General features: G+C 58.2%; 1 protein-coding gene across 1 annotated transcript in view; it reads left to right on the forward strand.

The window, feature by feature from the left end:
• CAMTA1 (calmodulin binding transcription activator 1) overlaps positions 1-12819 on the forward strand; it is an 890922-nt gene that overhangs the window by 813917 nt on the left and 64186 nt on the right. The gene's annotated exons all lie outside the window — the stretch shown is intronic.

Consider the following 12819-nt stretch of genomic DNA (forward strand, 5'->3'; position numbering starts at 1 on the left):
GCCAGGGAGCCCCCGGAGGCTCCAAGGCAGGAGGCAGGATGTGATGGCCAAGGACGCTTCTCTGAGAGCCGCTGGCCTGCTGCACGGGGGTGCCGAGCGGTGGCTGCTCCCCCTGGGGCGCCAGAGGCTCTGCAGAGAAAAGTCGCAGAGGCTGCCCTTCCGGGCCCGGGCATGCGCAGGGGAAGCCCCAGAGCTGACCTGGGGGGCTGAGCCGATGGTCTGCTCTGGGCACCGAGACAGGATAGAGGGATGGCTTACACCCGCCCTTAGTATCAGGGCAGCCGCAGAGGTGCCCGTCTGTGGGGTACCTTGCTAGAGACCTTGCCGGCCCGAGGTGTTGGGTCTCAGCTAAGCTGACCCAGGCCCTCTGTGGGGGTCAGTTCCTTAAGCTCCCCTCCCCCATCCACAGCGGCCCTTTGCCTTCTCCCCTCTCAGACCTCCCCTTGCTGCTGGTCGCTGGAGGCTCTCTGGGCTTGGCCACATGCCTTAGGCAGCTTTCCTGGGCCACCCAGTGTGTAAATCTCTGCCTCATCCCAGCCCCGGCCCCAGCAGTGACAGGGGGCCTGGCAGCCGCCCTGGCCACTGAAACCTCTGAGCTGTTCCCAGAGGTGGCTTTGGGTCAGCAGGCGTCTGCACGCTGGCAGTGGCTGCCTGGGAGCGCCAGGCTGGCCTTGGCAGCCACCCTGGCCGGGGCTGAAGCCAGCCAGCGCTGTGACGATGACCTGCAGGATGTAACAGAGAAGGGCAGGGTGACCAGGGGCTCCCGTTCAGGAAATCCGGTTTCAGTTTTGCAGAACAAATGGGAAAGGGAACAGGGAACTCTGCAGAGCCCTGGCTCTCCCTCAGTGACCAGGTCACTTCACCAGGGTGCACTGCAGGATGCAGGGACCAGTCAGTGTCGGACCTGCCGGGAAGATGGAGCCCTTCAGAAAGCCAAGTCTAGCCAGGCAGTGCCTTGCCTCGGAGCACAGGAATCATCAGCCGTCCCCCCACCCGGAAGCCTAGAGGGCAGGCTGTACCGGGAGGCTGCCGGCAGGAGAGGATGCTGTGATAGAGATCGTGGGGAGGGGAAGCCACCTTCACTGCTTCATGACGAGCACGCCCCTGAGTCCTCGGCCAAGCAGGACACCTGCTCCCCAGCAGCCCCTCTGCCAGCACTTGCAGCTCTGAGCTCCATAGGCCTCCAGTTGAAATAAGCATCCTCCCAGCCCCTGACAGAACACACAGGAGAGATGCCAGGAGCTGGGGAAGGGACAAGGCAGGGCCACCCCCCTACCGAGAGCAGATGGGGGCCCCGAAGGACCCCATGAATCTCCTTCCCTTTGGGCTTGGCCAGGCGTCCTTTCAATAGTGGGAGGGGAAGGGGGGCCAGGGCAGAGGAACCGTGAGATGCCCACCCTGCCAGGGTGGAAGAGTAAAACTACCGTCTCCTTGCTCTTTTCCATCCCCCCCTCCCCGCCCCCCAAAATGAGTACAAGTGACTTATCTACCCAAGGATCATTCTCCCAGCATTTCACCAGCCTGATACATAATAACGGTGGGGGGGGGGGGGAGCAGAACCGCAGCCTCAGCGCCAGGGTCATAATCCTCCCAGTGCAAAGGGGACAGCTGGGACAGCCCAGAGGGTGGAAGTCCCCCGGGCTCTGGCCAACCCTGTGGCCCGGCAGTGAAGAAGTGTGTCGAAGAAGATGCTGCAGCGACCAGGCTGTCAGAAGCCTTCCTCTCCTCTCCCCTCTCCTCCCGTCCCGCGGCTCCTTCCCTCTGCACCTCCCGCCCCCAAGGTTACCGGGCAAATTCTCAATTAGAACCGCGGGGACGGGGAGGTGCGCGCGCTGCGGGCAGGGGGAGGGGCGGCGGTGGAACGGGAGGGGGTGAGGGGACAGCAGCGCCGAGCGAACTGGGGCGCGGCGGCCAGGCGACGCGCGTGCACACACAGGCGCACACACAGACACACGCACGCTTGCACGCCCGGCGCAGCTGCAATGCAGGGGCCCTGCGCGGAGCGCTGGGCAGGTTGCGCCCGCGCCCGCCCCACGGACTGCGGCACGGCTCAGCCCTCCCCAGCCCAGGGGAGAGAACAGGGACGTGCCGCCAGGGCTGCGCGCTCTGGCGCCGGCGGCCGCCTCCCGCTGCGCGCGCTCCTGGTCCGCACCACTCCACCCGCGCCCGTCGCCCTGCTTGCCATCCTGGGGGCGCTCTTTGCTCCTCCCTCCATCCCAGAGGGGGAGAAATGTTTGGGAAGAGATTTCAGCTTTCATTTGTTTAAAAAAATGGATTTGTTTGCCAGACTAAAGGCTGGGTGGGGCACGCGGAATCGAATCCGCGCGCGCAGCAGCAGCCGCGGTGGCGCAGCCTTTGTCCTGGGCGCAGCCTTTGTCTGAGCAGCTTGGTCGGGCGGGAGGCGATCGTCCCCAGAGAGGGTCATGGGCGCAGGGGCCCCGTGTCCCCCAAATCTCAGTTGGACACAGCCATCCAGGCGGAGACAAGCATGGAAACGGGGGAGGAGGGAGAACAGGGAAGAGGGGGCGCTGGCGTCGGCATCTACCCGCTCCAGGCCGACTTAGGGGGGAGCACAGTCCTCTGGGTCTCGGGAGCTGCAGCGCTTCTCCCAAACTTAGGGGACTTGCCCACCCTCCCCAGCCCCTGCACTGTGACCTCTAGAGGACACAGGCCCTACAGGCTGGCAGATTGCGGGCCACAGTACCTGTTCGTCTTATGAAGGATTGAATGCATGAGCGAATAAGTGCCCACGGGACACATCAAGAGAGCTTCATCCAGCCCAGTGTTCAAGAAGGCTTCCAGGAGGAAGTGACTCTTCCACTGAGGCCTCCAGCCTGAGCAGGCATCAGCCAGGCTGAGACAGATGGGAAGGAGGAGTATCCCAGGCAGAGGGAGCTGCAAGGGCCCCAGGCTGGGGAACAGCCGCTTCCTTTAGCCAAGGGGCTCTGGGAACTACCAGCTTCACCATTTCTTCCCCCAGAGGTCCAGATTCAGAACAGATTTCCCCAGGCCTCTTGTATCAGGACCCCAGAGTGGTCCGGGGTGGCTCAGCTGTGCCTTTGGGGCGCAATGGGACCTCTTCCAGGTGAGAGGTAGTCAAGCAGCCAGTTTACCCCGGGACCATTTTCTGAGGCCCTCTGGGAAATGTCCCTTCTGCCTGCCAGGGGTCCTGTGGACACAAACAGCCAGGGCTGTGCTGAGCGAGGGGAGGCTGTGCTGTGTGTTTAGACGGCCTCTCCTGGGCCTGTGTTTGCAAAAAGAATCAGCCCAGGCCACCTGACCCTGTGGCTCTGGAGCGAGGGGGTGGGGCGCACATCTGGCCAAGGGCACTAGGACACCTTTAAGAGATCCCTGTCCCTGGAAGAAAGGTGAGTGGAACTTCTGGGTGCCTGGTTCTTTCCCTTAACCAGCTGATGCTCCCCAAGGCCTTGGCCCACCCCTACCCAGCTGGGCCCCTCTCCAAACCCAACTAAGCCGCTTATTCTTAGACTATTTTCAACTGCCTCTCGGGCAGCTGAGCCTCCTGCCGGAGTGAGAGGATTGGTGCGATGCACGGATGCGGCTTTCTTGGGCTCAGCCCGTCAGCCACCTGGGCAGGTCTCCTGCCACCCTCGGGTGGGGGAGGGACCGTGTAATCTCAGGCAGAGGGAGGGGACGGGAACTCACATCTCACGGTCCAGGTGCCTGCTTCGGCATATGAAGCCTTGGGGCAGGGCGGACACTCCCACCCCCATCCCCCGCAGCCTGCCCTCCAGCTCACCGGGGCCAGAGGAGGGTATCTGGCAAGCCAGCCTCTGGGGCAGCCTGGCTCCGGGTTAGAGGTGTGGGAAGGTGGGAGCCTTGCCCCCTGTAAGGAGGTGGAGAGAAGGAAAAGCAAGATTTGGCCTCCTGGTTTGGCCTTCTGTGGCCAAGGCTTCCGTGCTAATAGATGGAAGATGTGTAGCTGGGATGGTCCCCAGCTCTGTCCCCTCCCCCCCCCCAGCTGCCTGTCCCTGGCATGTGGCCATGCTTCTGCCAGCCTCTCCCCGCCCCCCGCCCCCCGCTGGCTGGTTTCTAATAGCAGCCTCCAACCACCAGGAGTGGAAGACCACACACTGGGCGAGAGGCCAAGGGTGCAGCCCAGGGGCAGCAGGAGGGGCCACTCCGGCTGTGAGAATGGCCCCTGGGAAGCTTCTGGATGTTTCCTCCCTCCAGTGAGGACACTCCAGGGCTTTCAGATGAGTGTACCTTGCGGGTCCCTCCTGGCCTGGCTCCCTCCATCCTGCAGATCCCCCAGCCTGCCTGCCAGTCCCCCCGCTCTGAGCCCGTGATGAACTGCCCACATGGGAGAACATCGACAGAGCCAGACAGAAAGTGTATCACTTTTACCAGATAATGTGGGGAGAGGAGCAAATGTTAAGTTGTAATGAATTTTAAATGCCACTGTTTTACTGAAACAAATACAGTTTGTTTCGTGGGGTAGAATACAAAATTCCGGAGTTTTTTAGATCAGACATAGAGCATCAGTGAACGGGCTTGACTTTGGAGAGCGCCTTGAACCACAGGCAAAGTCAGTGCCCCGAGGGCCCACACCCTCCTGCCTCTGGGAGCACTTTGAAGAAGTTTCAGAAGCTTGGACGCAGGGGTCTTCTCTGTAAGTAAGAAGGGGCACTGTGAAGAATCTTCTGGCATTCACCTAGAGTGGGGTCTAGGGCACACTCCAGTGTGTTAACTCATGGGTGTCTGGGTATTTCTTTACATAGCGGGGACCTAAGAGATAAGTCGGTAGTGGCAGAAACTGGTTTGAGCCAGTCTTACACTCGGGACGTGAAGCTGAGCGGCAGGAAGGGACTGTGGTCTGAGCTGCAGCTACCCAGTCAAGGCCTCACTCCAAAGCACAGGCTCCGTCTTCACAGTCAGTGTCTCTGTGCTCTGTGGGGTCCACATCCTTACAGATGGGGGTGGGTGTCCTTAGCCCTCCTTAGGCAGAAACCAAGGGGCCTGGTGCTCAGATGTCTCCCGGAGGCGTGATCTGCTGCTTGCGGCTGGGGCCACACCAAATGGATCTGGGTGGCAGGGATGGGTCACCTTGGGGCTGGGCCTCACCCGCCTCCTTGCATCAGTGACAAATGGTGCCCTGCAGAGAAACGGCAAGCCCAGCATCTGCAGAGGCCGAGGAGACAGCCCCTGGGTCCTCATCCTGGCTACTGGGGCAGGTAGCAAAGTAAAAACCAGTGGGCGAAGACCCAGAGCTCCGGCAGACGTGGCCACTCCTGTGGGGGCAGCTTTTGGCCACCGGGGGGCCGGTCGCTCATCCTGAGGCGCGAAGGTGGGAGGCTCAGACCCTCCCATGGTCAATATCAACCAAGTTATCCTTGATTGTTGCATGAGTTTCCTGGCAGTTCTAGGGGCTGGAGGTTCTAGAGGCCCTGGTGCTGGCAGGGCCGTGCTCTCTCTGAAGGCTCTAAGGGAGAATCCTCTTGCCTCTTCCAGCTTCCAGGGGCCGCTGGCAACCCTTGGCACTCCTTGGCTGGTGGCAACATAACTCCAGCCTCTGCCTCCGTCATCACATGGCATCTTCCTTCTCTGTGTGTCTCTGTGTCTCTGTTTTCTCTTCTTACAAGGACACGGGTCATTGGATTAGGGCCCCACCCAATCCAATGAATTCATCTTAAAACAGTTACATCTGTAATTAACTAATTACCAAGACCCTATTTCCAAATAAGGTCACGTTCTAAGGCAGAGGGAGAAGAGAGAGGCCCCGGAGAGCGCAGGCTACGTGAACGTGAACGTTAACAGAACATTCCAGAAGGAGGAGCTGGCGATGGAGACTGAGAAGGAACAGTGGGGGTAGTCCGAGGGACACAGAAGAGGGTGGGGTCTCAGAGCCTAGGGTCAGAGGGCTTCACAAGGGGAGGAGGTGGTCCCTGGGGTCCGAGGGGCTGGAAATCATCCGGTGGATTAAAGACCCGGCAGGCCCTGGGATGCTGTCTCCAGGCCCCTCCCTTCTCCCTCTGCCCACTCTCCGTGAGGGCTTAGCCCCACCCAGGACGCTCTTTACCGTCTGTAAAGGTGCACTGATACGTCCACCTTTGTGCCTCTTCTCAGATCCAGAACCTTCCATCTAGCTGCCCCAGGACGTCGCTGCTCCGGTTTTCTTGGGCAAGTCAGCGTGTCCCAAATGTTACCCACATCGTTCTCTTATTGCCTGATCCTACACCTCCTACAGCCTCGGCGGAAAGTCCACCCCAGAAAACCCAGAGTCATTCCTGAGACCCCCTGCTCACGCCCAGCCCCCCAAACCCGTCACCATCCTAGTGGCCTTCTCTCCATCCCCTCTGCCACCACCTTGACTCGGCCCCAAACGTCCTTGCGCATCCTACTCCTGCTCCTGGCCTCTACTCTTGCCTCCTTCCACAAGGGTCGTCCCTTCTTGCATCACCAGGCGCCGCTCTGACTCCAGGGGACCTTCGTTCTCGTGGAGTTTACATCCTAGAGGCGGGAGAAAGATAACAAACACATCACAGAGGAAATATCGGGGCACTTACCATGGGCAGCCTGGTAGAGGGGGGCCAGGGTGGCTGCTTGAGGTCGGCGGCCGGCGGAGGCCTCTCTGGGGAGGCGCGATGTCAGAAAGGACGCCCACGCGAAGATCCTGGGAAGGACGTTCCAGGCCGAGGGAATCGCAGAACAGAGTTCCCTGCGAGACCCGGAGCTTGGCGTGTAGGGGCCGCGCGGTGAGCAGGCTAAGCGGAGGTGCAGCGGAACAGGAAGGGGCCGGGCCTCCGGGGGACCCTCAGCCAGGGCAGGGGGCTGGGACTTGATCCCGAGGACAGCGGGAGGGTTATAAGCCAGTGGGGTGACACGCTCCGCCCCCGCCCCGGCTGCTGTCTGGAACATGAACTGTGTCTCTACTCAGAGGGCGACCGCCGCGGGCGCTCTTGCATCAGTGCGGGCAAGAGATGAGAGCGGCTCCGACAAGGCCGGTGCTGATGAATCCCAAGAGACACAGTCTGGGGGCTTCTTGGGGGTAGAGTCAGGGGCCCTGCTGATGATTTGAACACGGAGGATAAGCAAGAGAAGGGTGGGTAGTGCCTAGATTTGGGGCTTAAACAATGGTGGGGGACACGGGACCATTTCCTGAGATGAAGGACTTTGAAGAAGGTGGGAGAGAGGGAATCTCAGGTGGGTTTTGTTCATATTCTGGTTCACGGCCTATTAGAGTTGCCGAGGGTACAGTTGGGTTTGAAAGTCTGCAGGCCAAGGGGGGGCCCAGAAAGGAGATAAAATTTAGATGTCATCAGCTCAGCAATGGAATTTAAAGCCGTGGGTCTAGAGGCAGTTGCTCCATGAAAGAGGGTGGATAAAGGAGAGGAGAGGGCACAGGGTCAAGCACGGGCTCCCCCAGGATTTAACTGTCAAACGGAAAAGTTGCTGGCGAAGGAGAAGAAGCATCGAGCGAGAGGAGGAAGATGGAGAGGATGGGACCGCCGGGAGGCCGGAAGAGGGTGTTTCAAGAAAAAGGAGGTGGCAGCCGTGTTAATACCAGGAGAAGGGGAGCAGAGCATCCCAGGCAGAGGAAACCACATGTAGGAAGACCCCACGGCAGGAGGGAGCTCCGTGAATTTAAAGAACCCAAAGAATTGGCCGAAAACTCTGGTAGCCTGTCTCTGAGCTCACATCCCTGACTCTCCCCAGGCTGGGACAGGAAAGACCTGGCCCAGGAGATCTTGTGCCTCCACCCCTCTTCGTGCAGCCAGAGAAAAAGCCCCGGGCCCTGCCCTTCCTGCCTTACCCTCTGCTGTTGGCCCAGAAAACCAACCCACAGGTGTGCGGGCCCCAGAGAGGCAGCTTCGCTGGCCCCAGGCTCAGGGAGACGTCTATCCACATCTGCTCTGAGTCCCAGGGACAAACTCCCTCCCAGTTGCTCCCCACTGGGGTGCAGGGACTGGTGCCAAGTCCCAAAGCAGGAACAAACTGTGACTCACCCGCCCAACGGTGTGGATGTCAGACCCAGTGGAGACGGCTCTCAGACCCCGACCACCGGTTGTGGCTGGAATGCGGGAATCCTGCAGATGGACCCAACGGCTGCACGGCCAGTTCAGGCCAGCGATTTGAAGGCTTCCTTAGCCTTTCCTAGGATCTGGCCCCAGAATGCACCTCCCTGGAAAATAATGGATATGCTGATCTGTTGACCCAGCAGTGGGAGCAATGGTCCTGAGACGGGGAGACCCAGGACATCGCCCGTGAGCAAGGAGAAGGGGCCGTGGGTGGAGCGGGGGCTGGTGTGGCCTCCAGAAGGAAACGGGGTCCTGGCGGTCCTGGAGCTGGATGAGAGGAGGTTCCCACCTCCCCTACCAATAATCCAGATCCCAGCCTCTGGGTGGGGCGAGCACAAGCCCCCTCCTTTTAAAAACTCCCCAAAATGCACGTGTTTCTGATCCTTTCCAAGCAGCCCAGCGACTGACCTTGTCTCCCGCCTCTGTGACAACGAGACATTCACAGGAGCCTGATAGGCTGAAGACCAGCTCCCTCCACTGCTGACATGTTCCACTTGTGAACTTAAAGTCCTTTGCTTGAGGAAAAAAAAGTGACAGGCAGGTGTGTGTCAGATGTTCCATACTTAATAATGGGAGACACTTAAAAAAATCCGTGGCAGAGTGGAAATAATTGATACATCAGAAACAGACTTAGAATGTTCGAGAATTAGAACTTGGAAGAAACGGTTGTCGCATTGTCCAACCTCCTCATCCCTCTGGAAGGAATCTGGGCCCCCAGAAGAGCGGCCACTTGCCCCAAACCACTGCCGAATCAGGACAGAAGCCCTCCTGACTCAAGATCAGCGTGTGCCCTGCACCCTCCACCCACTTCCCCTTCTCCACCCCCCAGCCAGACTCACAGACTCCGGAAGCCGGGACACAGGGCAGGTGAGAAACCAGCTGGCCGAGGCCCTGGGCCAGTCCTGACATCAGCAGATGGAGAGGTCCCCCGAGTGTCCTTTCTCCTGCCCAGGTCCGAGATGGGCCCTCACCCCATTTGGTGACACCCACTTTTAGAAGAGCTGCTGACGCCTTGGGTCGCCTCAGCGACACCAAAGCTGCATCCCTTGGTCTTGAGACACGAGGGAGAGCTGGCAGACCTGTTGGCACAGAGCTGTCCACCCAGGGGTCACAGCAGCTGACATCTACGTGCCACCACCTGCCAGGCCCTATCCACGAAGCGTTTACGCATATCGATTCACTCCAACTTCCCAACTACCTACGAGGTCCCCCATCCTACAGGTGAGGACGCAGACACACAGGGAGCAGGTGATGCCAAGAGGATCATACACAGCGGTCTGACCCCATCCACCGGCTCCTGACCTCCACACAACGAGAGCCTTCCTCTGCGCCTGTTCTCCCTACTATAGTTATGCTGCGTCCGATGGGGGTCTCCAGAGCTAGAAACATCCTTCATCCCTGCTTCTCCCTTCCCCACAACCCTCTTCCCCCAAGGCAAGCAGTTTGCAAAGTAGGACTTTTAAAAACCCCCCAGGGCTTCCTCCTCCCACCTTCCGGGGTCCTCTACCATTTTTCTATCTCAGGCCTTTAGCATCACACACCCGGGCTTGGAGCCTCGCCGTTGGCCTTCCTGCCGCCACATTCTTTCCCTCCCCATCCATGCTGTGTATCCCTGATGCTTTTGGAAAGGATTGACGGGAACCCGCTGTGTGCCAGGCGCTGTGCAAGGTGCGGTCCCCTGGGAGAGACAGGCCCCAAAATTGGTGATTGTAACCCAGTGCAGCACGATGAGTTAGAAATGGAGGCGGGGCTGCCAGCGGCACCTGTTGGGAGGGGCGTGGTCATCTGGGAAGGTCAGAATCAACTCTGACTGCAGCACGGAATCCAAGACCCTTTCTAAGCTGCCCTCAGCCTGTCTCTCGGCTTACCTTCAGCCGTCATCTCCTCTCCCCCTGCACAAGGCTCTCCCCTCCTCTCCACCAAAATACCCGATTTCCCCAAACATCCTGTAGTGTTTCTCACCTCGAGACCTTCACACATGCCGTTCCCTCTGGTCTCTCAGGTTATTTTTCCTGGGGCTGCTCTAGAGAACTCCTGCTCTGCTGAAAATTTCTACTGTAAGGCCCTTCCCCTCTAAAAGCTGACTTCCCCCCTCATCCCACTGCCGCCCACACAGGATGCCTTCTTTTATTTGGCTTTCCCATTACACTTTGTAAATTCCTCCCTTAGCAATTCTCTCTTTGTAATCATTTATTCCCTAACTGGTACCGGAGCCCCCAGTAGGTGCCAAGCCCTGGGCCAGTGCTGAGATTAGAACAAAGGAATGAATGAAAAAGAGCAGATGAGGTTCCTGTGCTCACCCAGCTTACCATCTAGCAGAGGAAAAATGAGACCTGAACGCCAAACCTTTGCACAAATAAGTGTGTGGGGAGCTTGTGATGGAGGGTTAAGAGGAGGTCTGGGAGGGATTTCTTGAAGAAGTGGCCCCTGAGCTGAGATCTGAGGCAGGAGCAGAAGTTAACTCCATGGAGAGGGGAGGGAACAGCATGGGGAACAGCGTGCACGGACAGCCCTGTGGTGGGAGGAGCCTCATGGATATAAGGGAGCGTGTGAAGGCTGGGGAGGTGGAGAGGGGCTGGGGATCAGACCAGACAGGTTAGAGGGGTACCCAAGCACCAGCCAGGCTGAGGCGTGCTGGCTTTATCCCCAAGGAGAGGGAAGCCGTGGAAGATTTGAGAGGCATGGACGTGACCAAGTTTGCATTTCAGGAAGTGCTCTTGGCTGCTGCGTGGAGGATGGATTGAAGGAGAGCCAGAGCTGGCGAGGGTAGACCAGTGAATCCTCCAGGCTAGAGATGCTGCTGGACTTGGCGGTTCTGGGAAAAGGGGACCATCAAGAGAGATTCAGGAGGTAGCATCAGTAAGACTTGTAGATGGGTTAGGCACGGGCGCTCCATGTCGTGCACCCTGGAGGAGGACTGGTCACGAGTTGGGCTAGTTTGAAGGGCCTTTGGGACATCCATGGGAAAAGTCAACAACAGCAAGTGAGTGGACTTAGGCTCCAGAGCTCAGAGAAGCATGTGGGCAGGAGAGAGACATCTGTGACATGACTGCATGGAGGTGGCATGGGAAGAAATGGGTCAAGGGGTGTGGATGAAATTGGCAAAGGTGAGAATATAGCTGAGTTCTGAGGCCAAGGACTTTTGTCTTAGTTATAATCATGTCCTAAGAGGCCAGGAACACAGTAGGTGCTCAATAAATATTTCTTCAAGGGATAGACGGACAGACGGATGGATGGATGGATGGATAGATGGATGGACGGATGGATGGACGGACAGTGGTGTCTTTGTGACACTGCTGACTGACTCCAGCTTTAGGCTACAGGATCCCTGATGTCAGAAGCAGCTGGGGAGGGTGTCCAGAACTGACCAGGCACCATCAACCCCTTTCTGGTTTCCCTGTCACTGGACAAGCTTCAGGCAAATAACCCAAGGCAAGAATGCAGAAGCTTGACCTTTATTAAAAATGTGCCCTTGAGGCTGCCTTCAGAGCTTTTAAGGGGCAGAGAATTCACTACTCAGCTCCCTGGATTTGGAAAAGGAAGAGAAAAAGCAAGTCTCCTCCCTGAGCTGCTCAGACCCATCTCCCCTCTGGACCAGGTCCTTGGCAAGTTCCTGCATGGTGTGTCACCATCCTGGGGTCTGGAGGAGGGCGTCATCTGACCCTCTGTGATTCCCTCATTGTCTGACCCAGCTCTACCTAGCCTGGTGAGTGAATGAATAAGTGAATGAATGAGTCGGTAGGTGGGTAGCTGAGTCAGGAGCCATGAAACCTGCCGGTCCACACCCACCTCCATGGAATTCACTGCACCAAAGTGCTCTGGTATGACAGTGACAGCCACTCCAGCCAGGCTCCATGCCAACAGCTTCACGTTCATGACCCTCAGCCAGGTCACAAACCACAATGGAAGAAACAGCTTTGGCAGAAGGCAGCCTGTACACCTGCCCATCAGTAACTGGTACCTGCTGAGTCCCAGGCATCTGAGGGGCACTCTCCTGGGTTCAGGGCTTTACGGGTCAACTGGGCGTGCCCCTACCTCCAGGAGTGCACGGCCCAGGACATGAGGCAAGCCGGACAGCACAGTTGGTGTGATGAGTGCCCCATAGGGGCAGATTCCGAGTATTAGGGGAGCACATGAGAGGGGCAGGGAGTCCCTCTGTGCTCCCATCAGGAAGAGGATGCACTTGACAGGCGTTAACTCTGTATGAAAACTATGTTTGTTCGGAGGAACGCTCTCCTTATGTAGAAAGAATGTGCAAACAGTCAGCCAACTCACAATCCATGCACGGTTTCCATCATTCATGGAAAGGACTCACAGGGGCCATGAAAGCCGTTATACTCCCAGTTACAGTTTATTACATCAAAGGGATTCAGATGGAAACCAGCCAAGGGAAGAAGCGTGTCCGGCAGGTCCAGGAGGGCACCAAACACCCACCTTCCACTGTCTTCTCCCGTGGCCTGTGGTCAGCATCAATGTCCCTGCATCAATGTGTGACAATGCTCACGGAAAACCACCAGTCAGGGAAGCTCACCTGAGCCTCGGTGTCCAGAGTTCTTCTTGGGGCTCCACCGCGGAGGCGTGAGGGATTGCCCTCACGGCTGATCTCGGTCTCCGGTCTCTCCCAAGTTGGCTGAAACTGTGTGACCGCAAGTCCTTCCCTAAATCACATAGTTGATCCTTCTAGAGTGGCCAGCCCCTACCCTACAACTCTCCACTGTAACCAGCTCCTACCTTAAATCAGACTGTAGGACTCTCCAGTGACTCAGGCAAACTAAGCCAC

This window comes from Delphinus delphis, chromosome 1 (genome assembly GCF_949987515.2).
Source record: "Delphinus delphis chromosome 1, mDelDel1.2, whole genome shotgun sequence".
Lineage (NCBI taxonomy): Eukaryota > Metazoa > Chordata > Mammalia > Artiodactyla > Delphinidae > Delphinus > Delphinus delphis.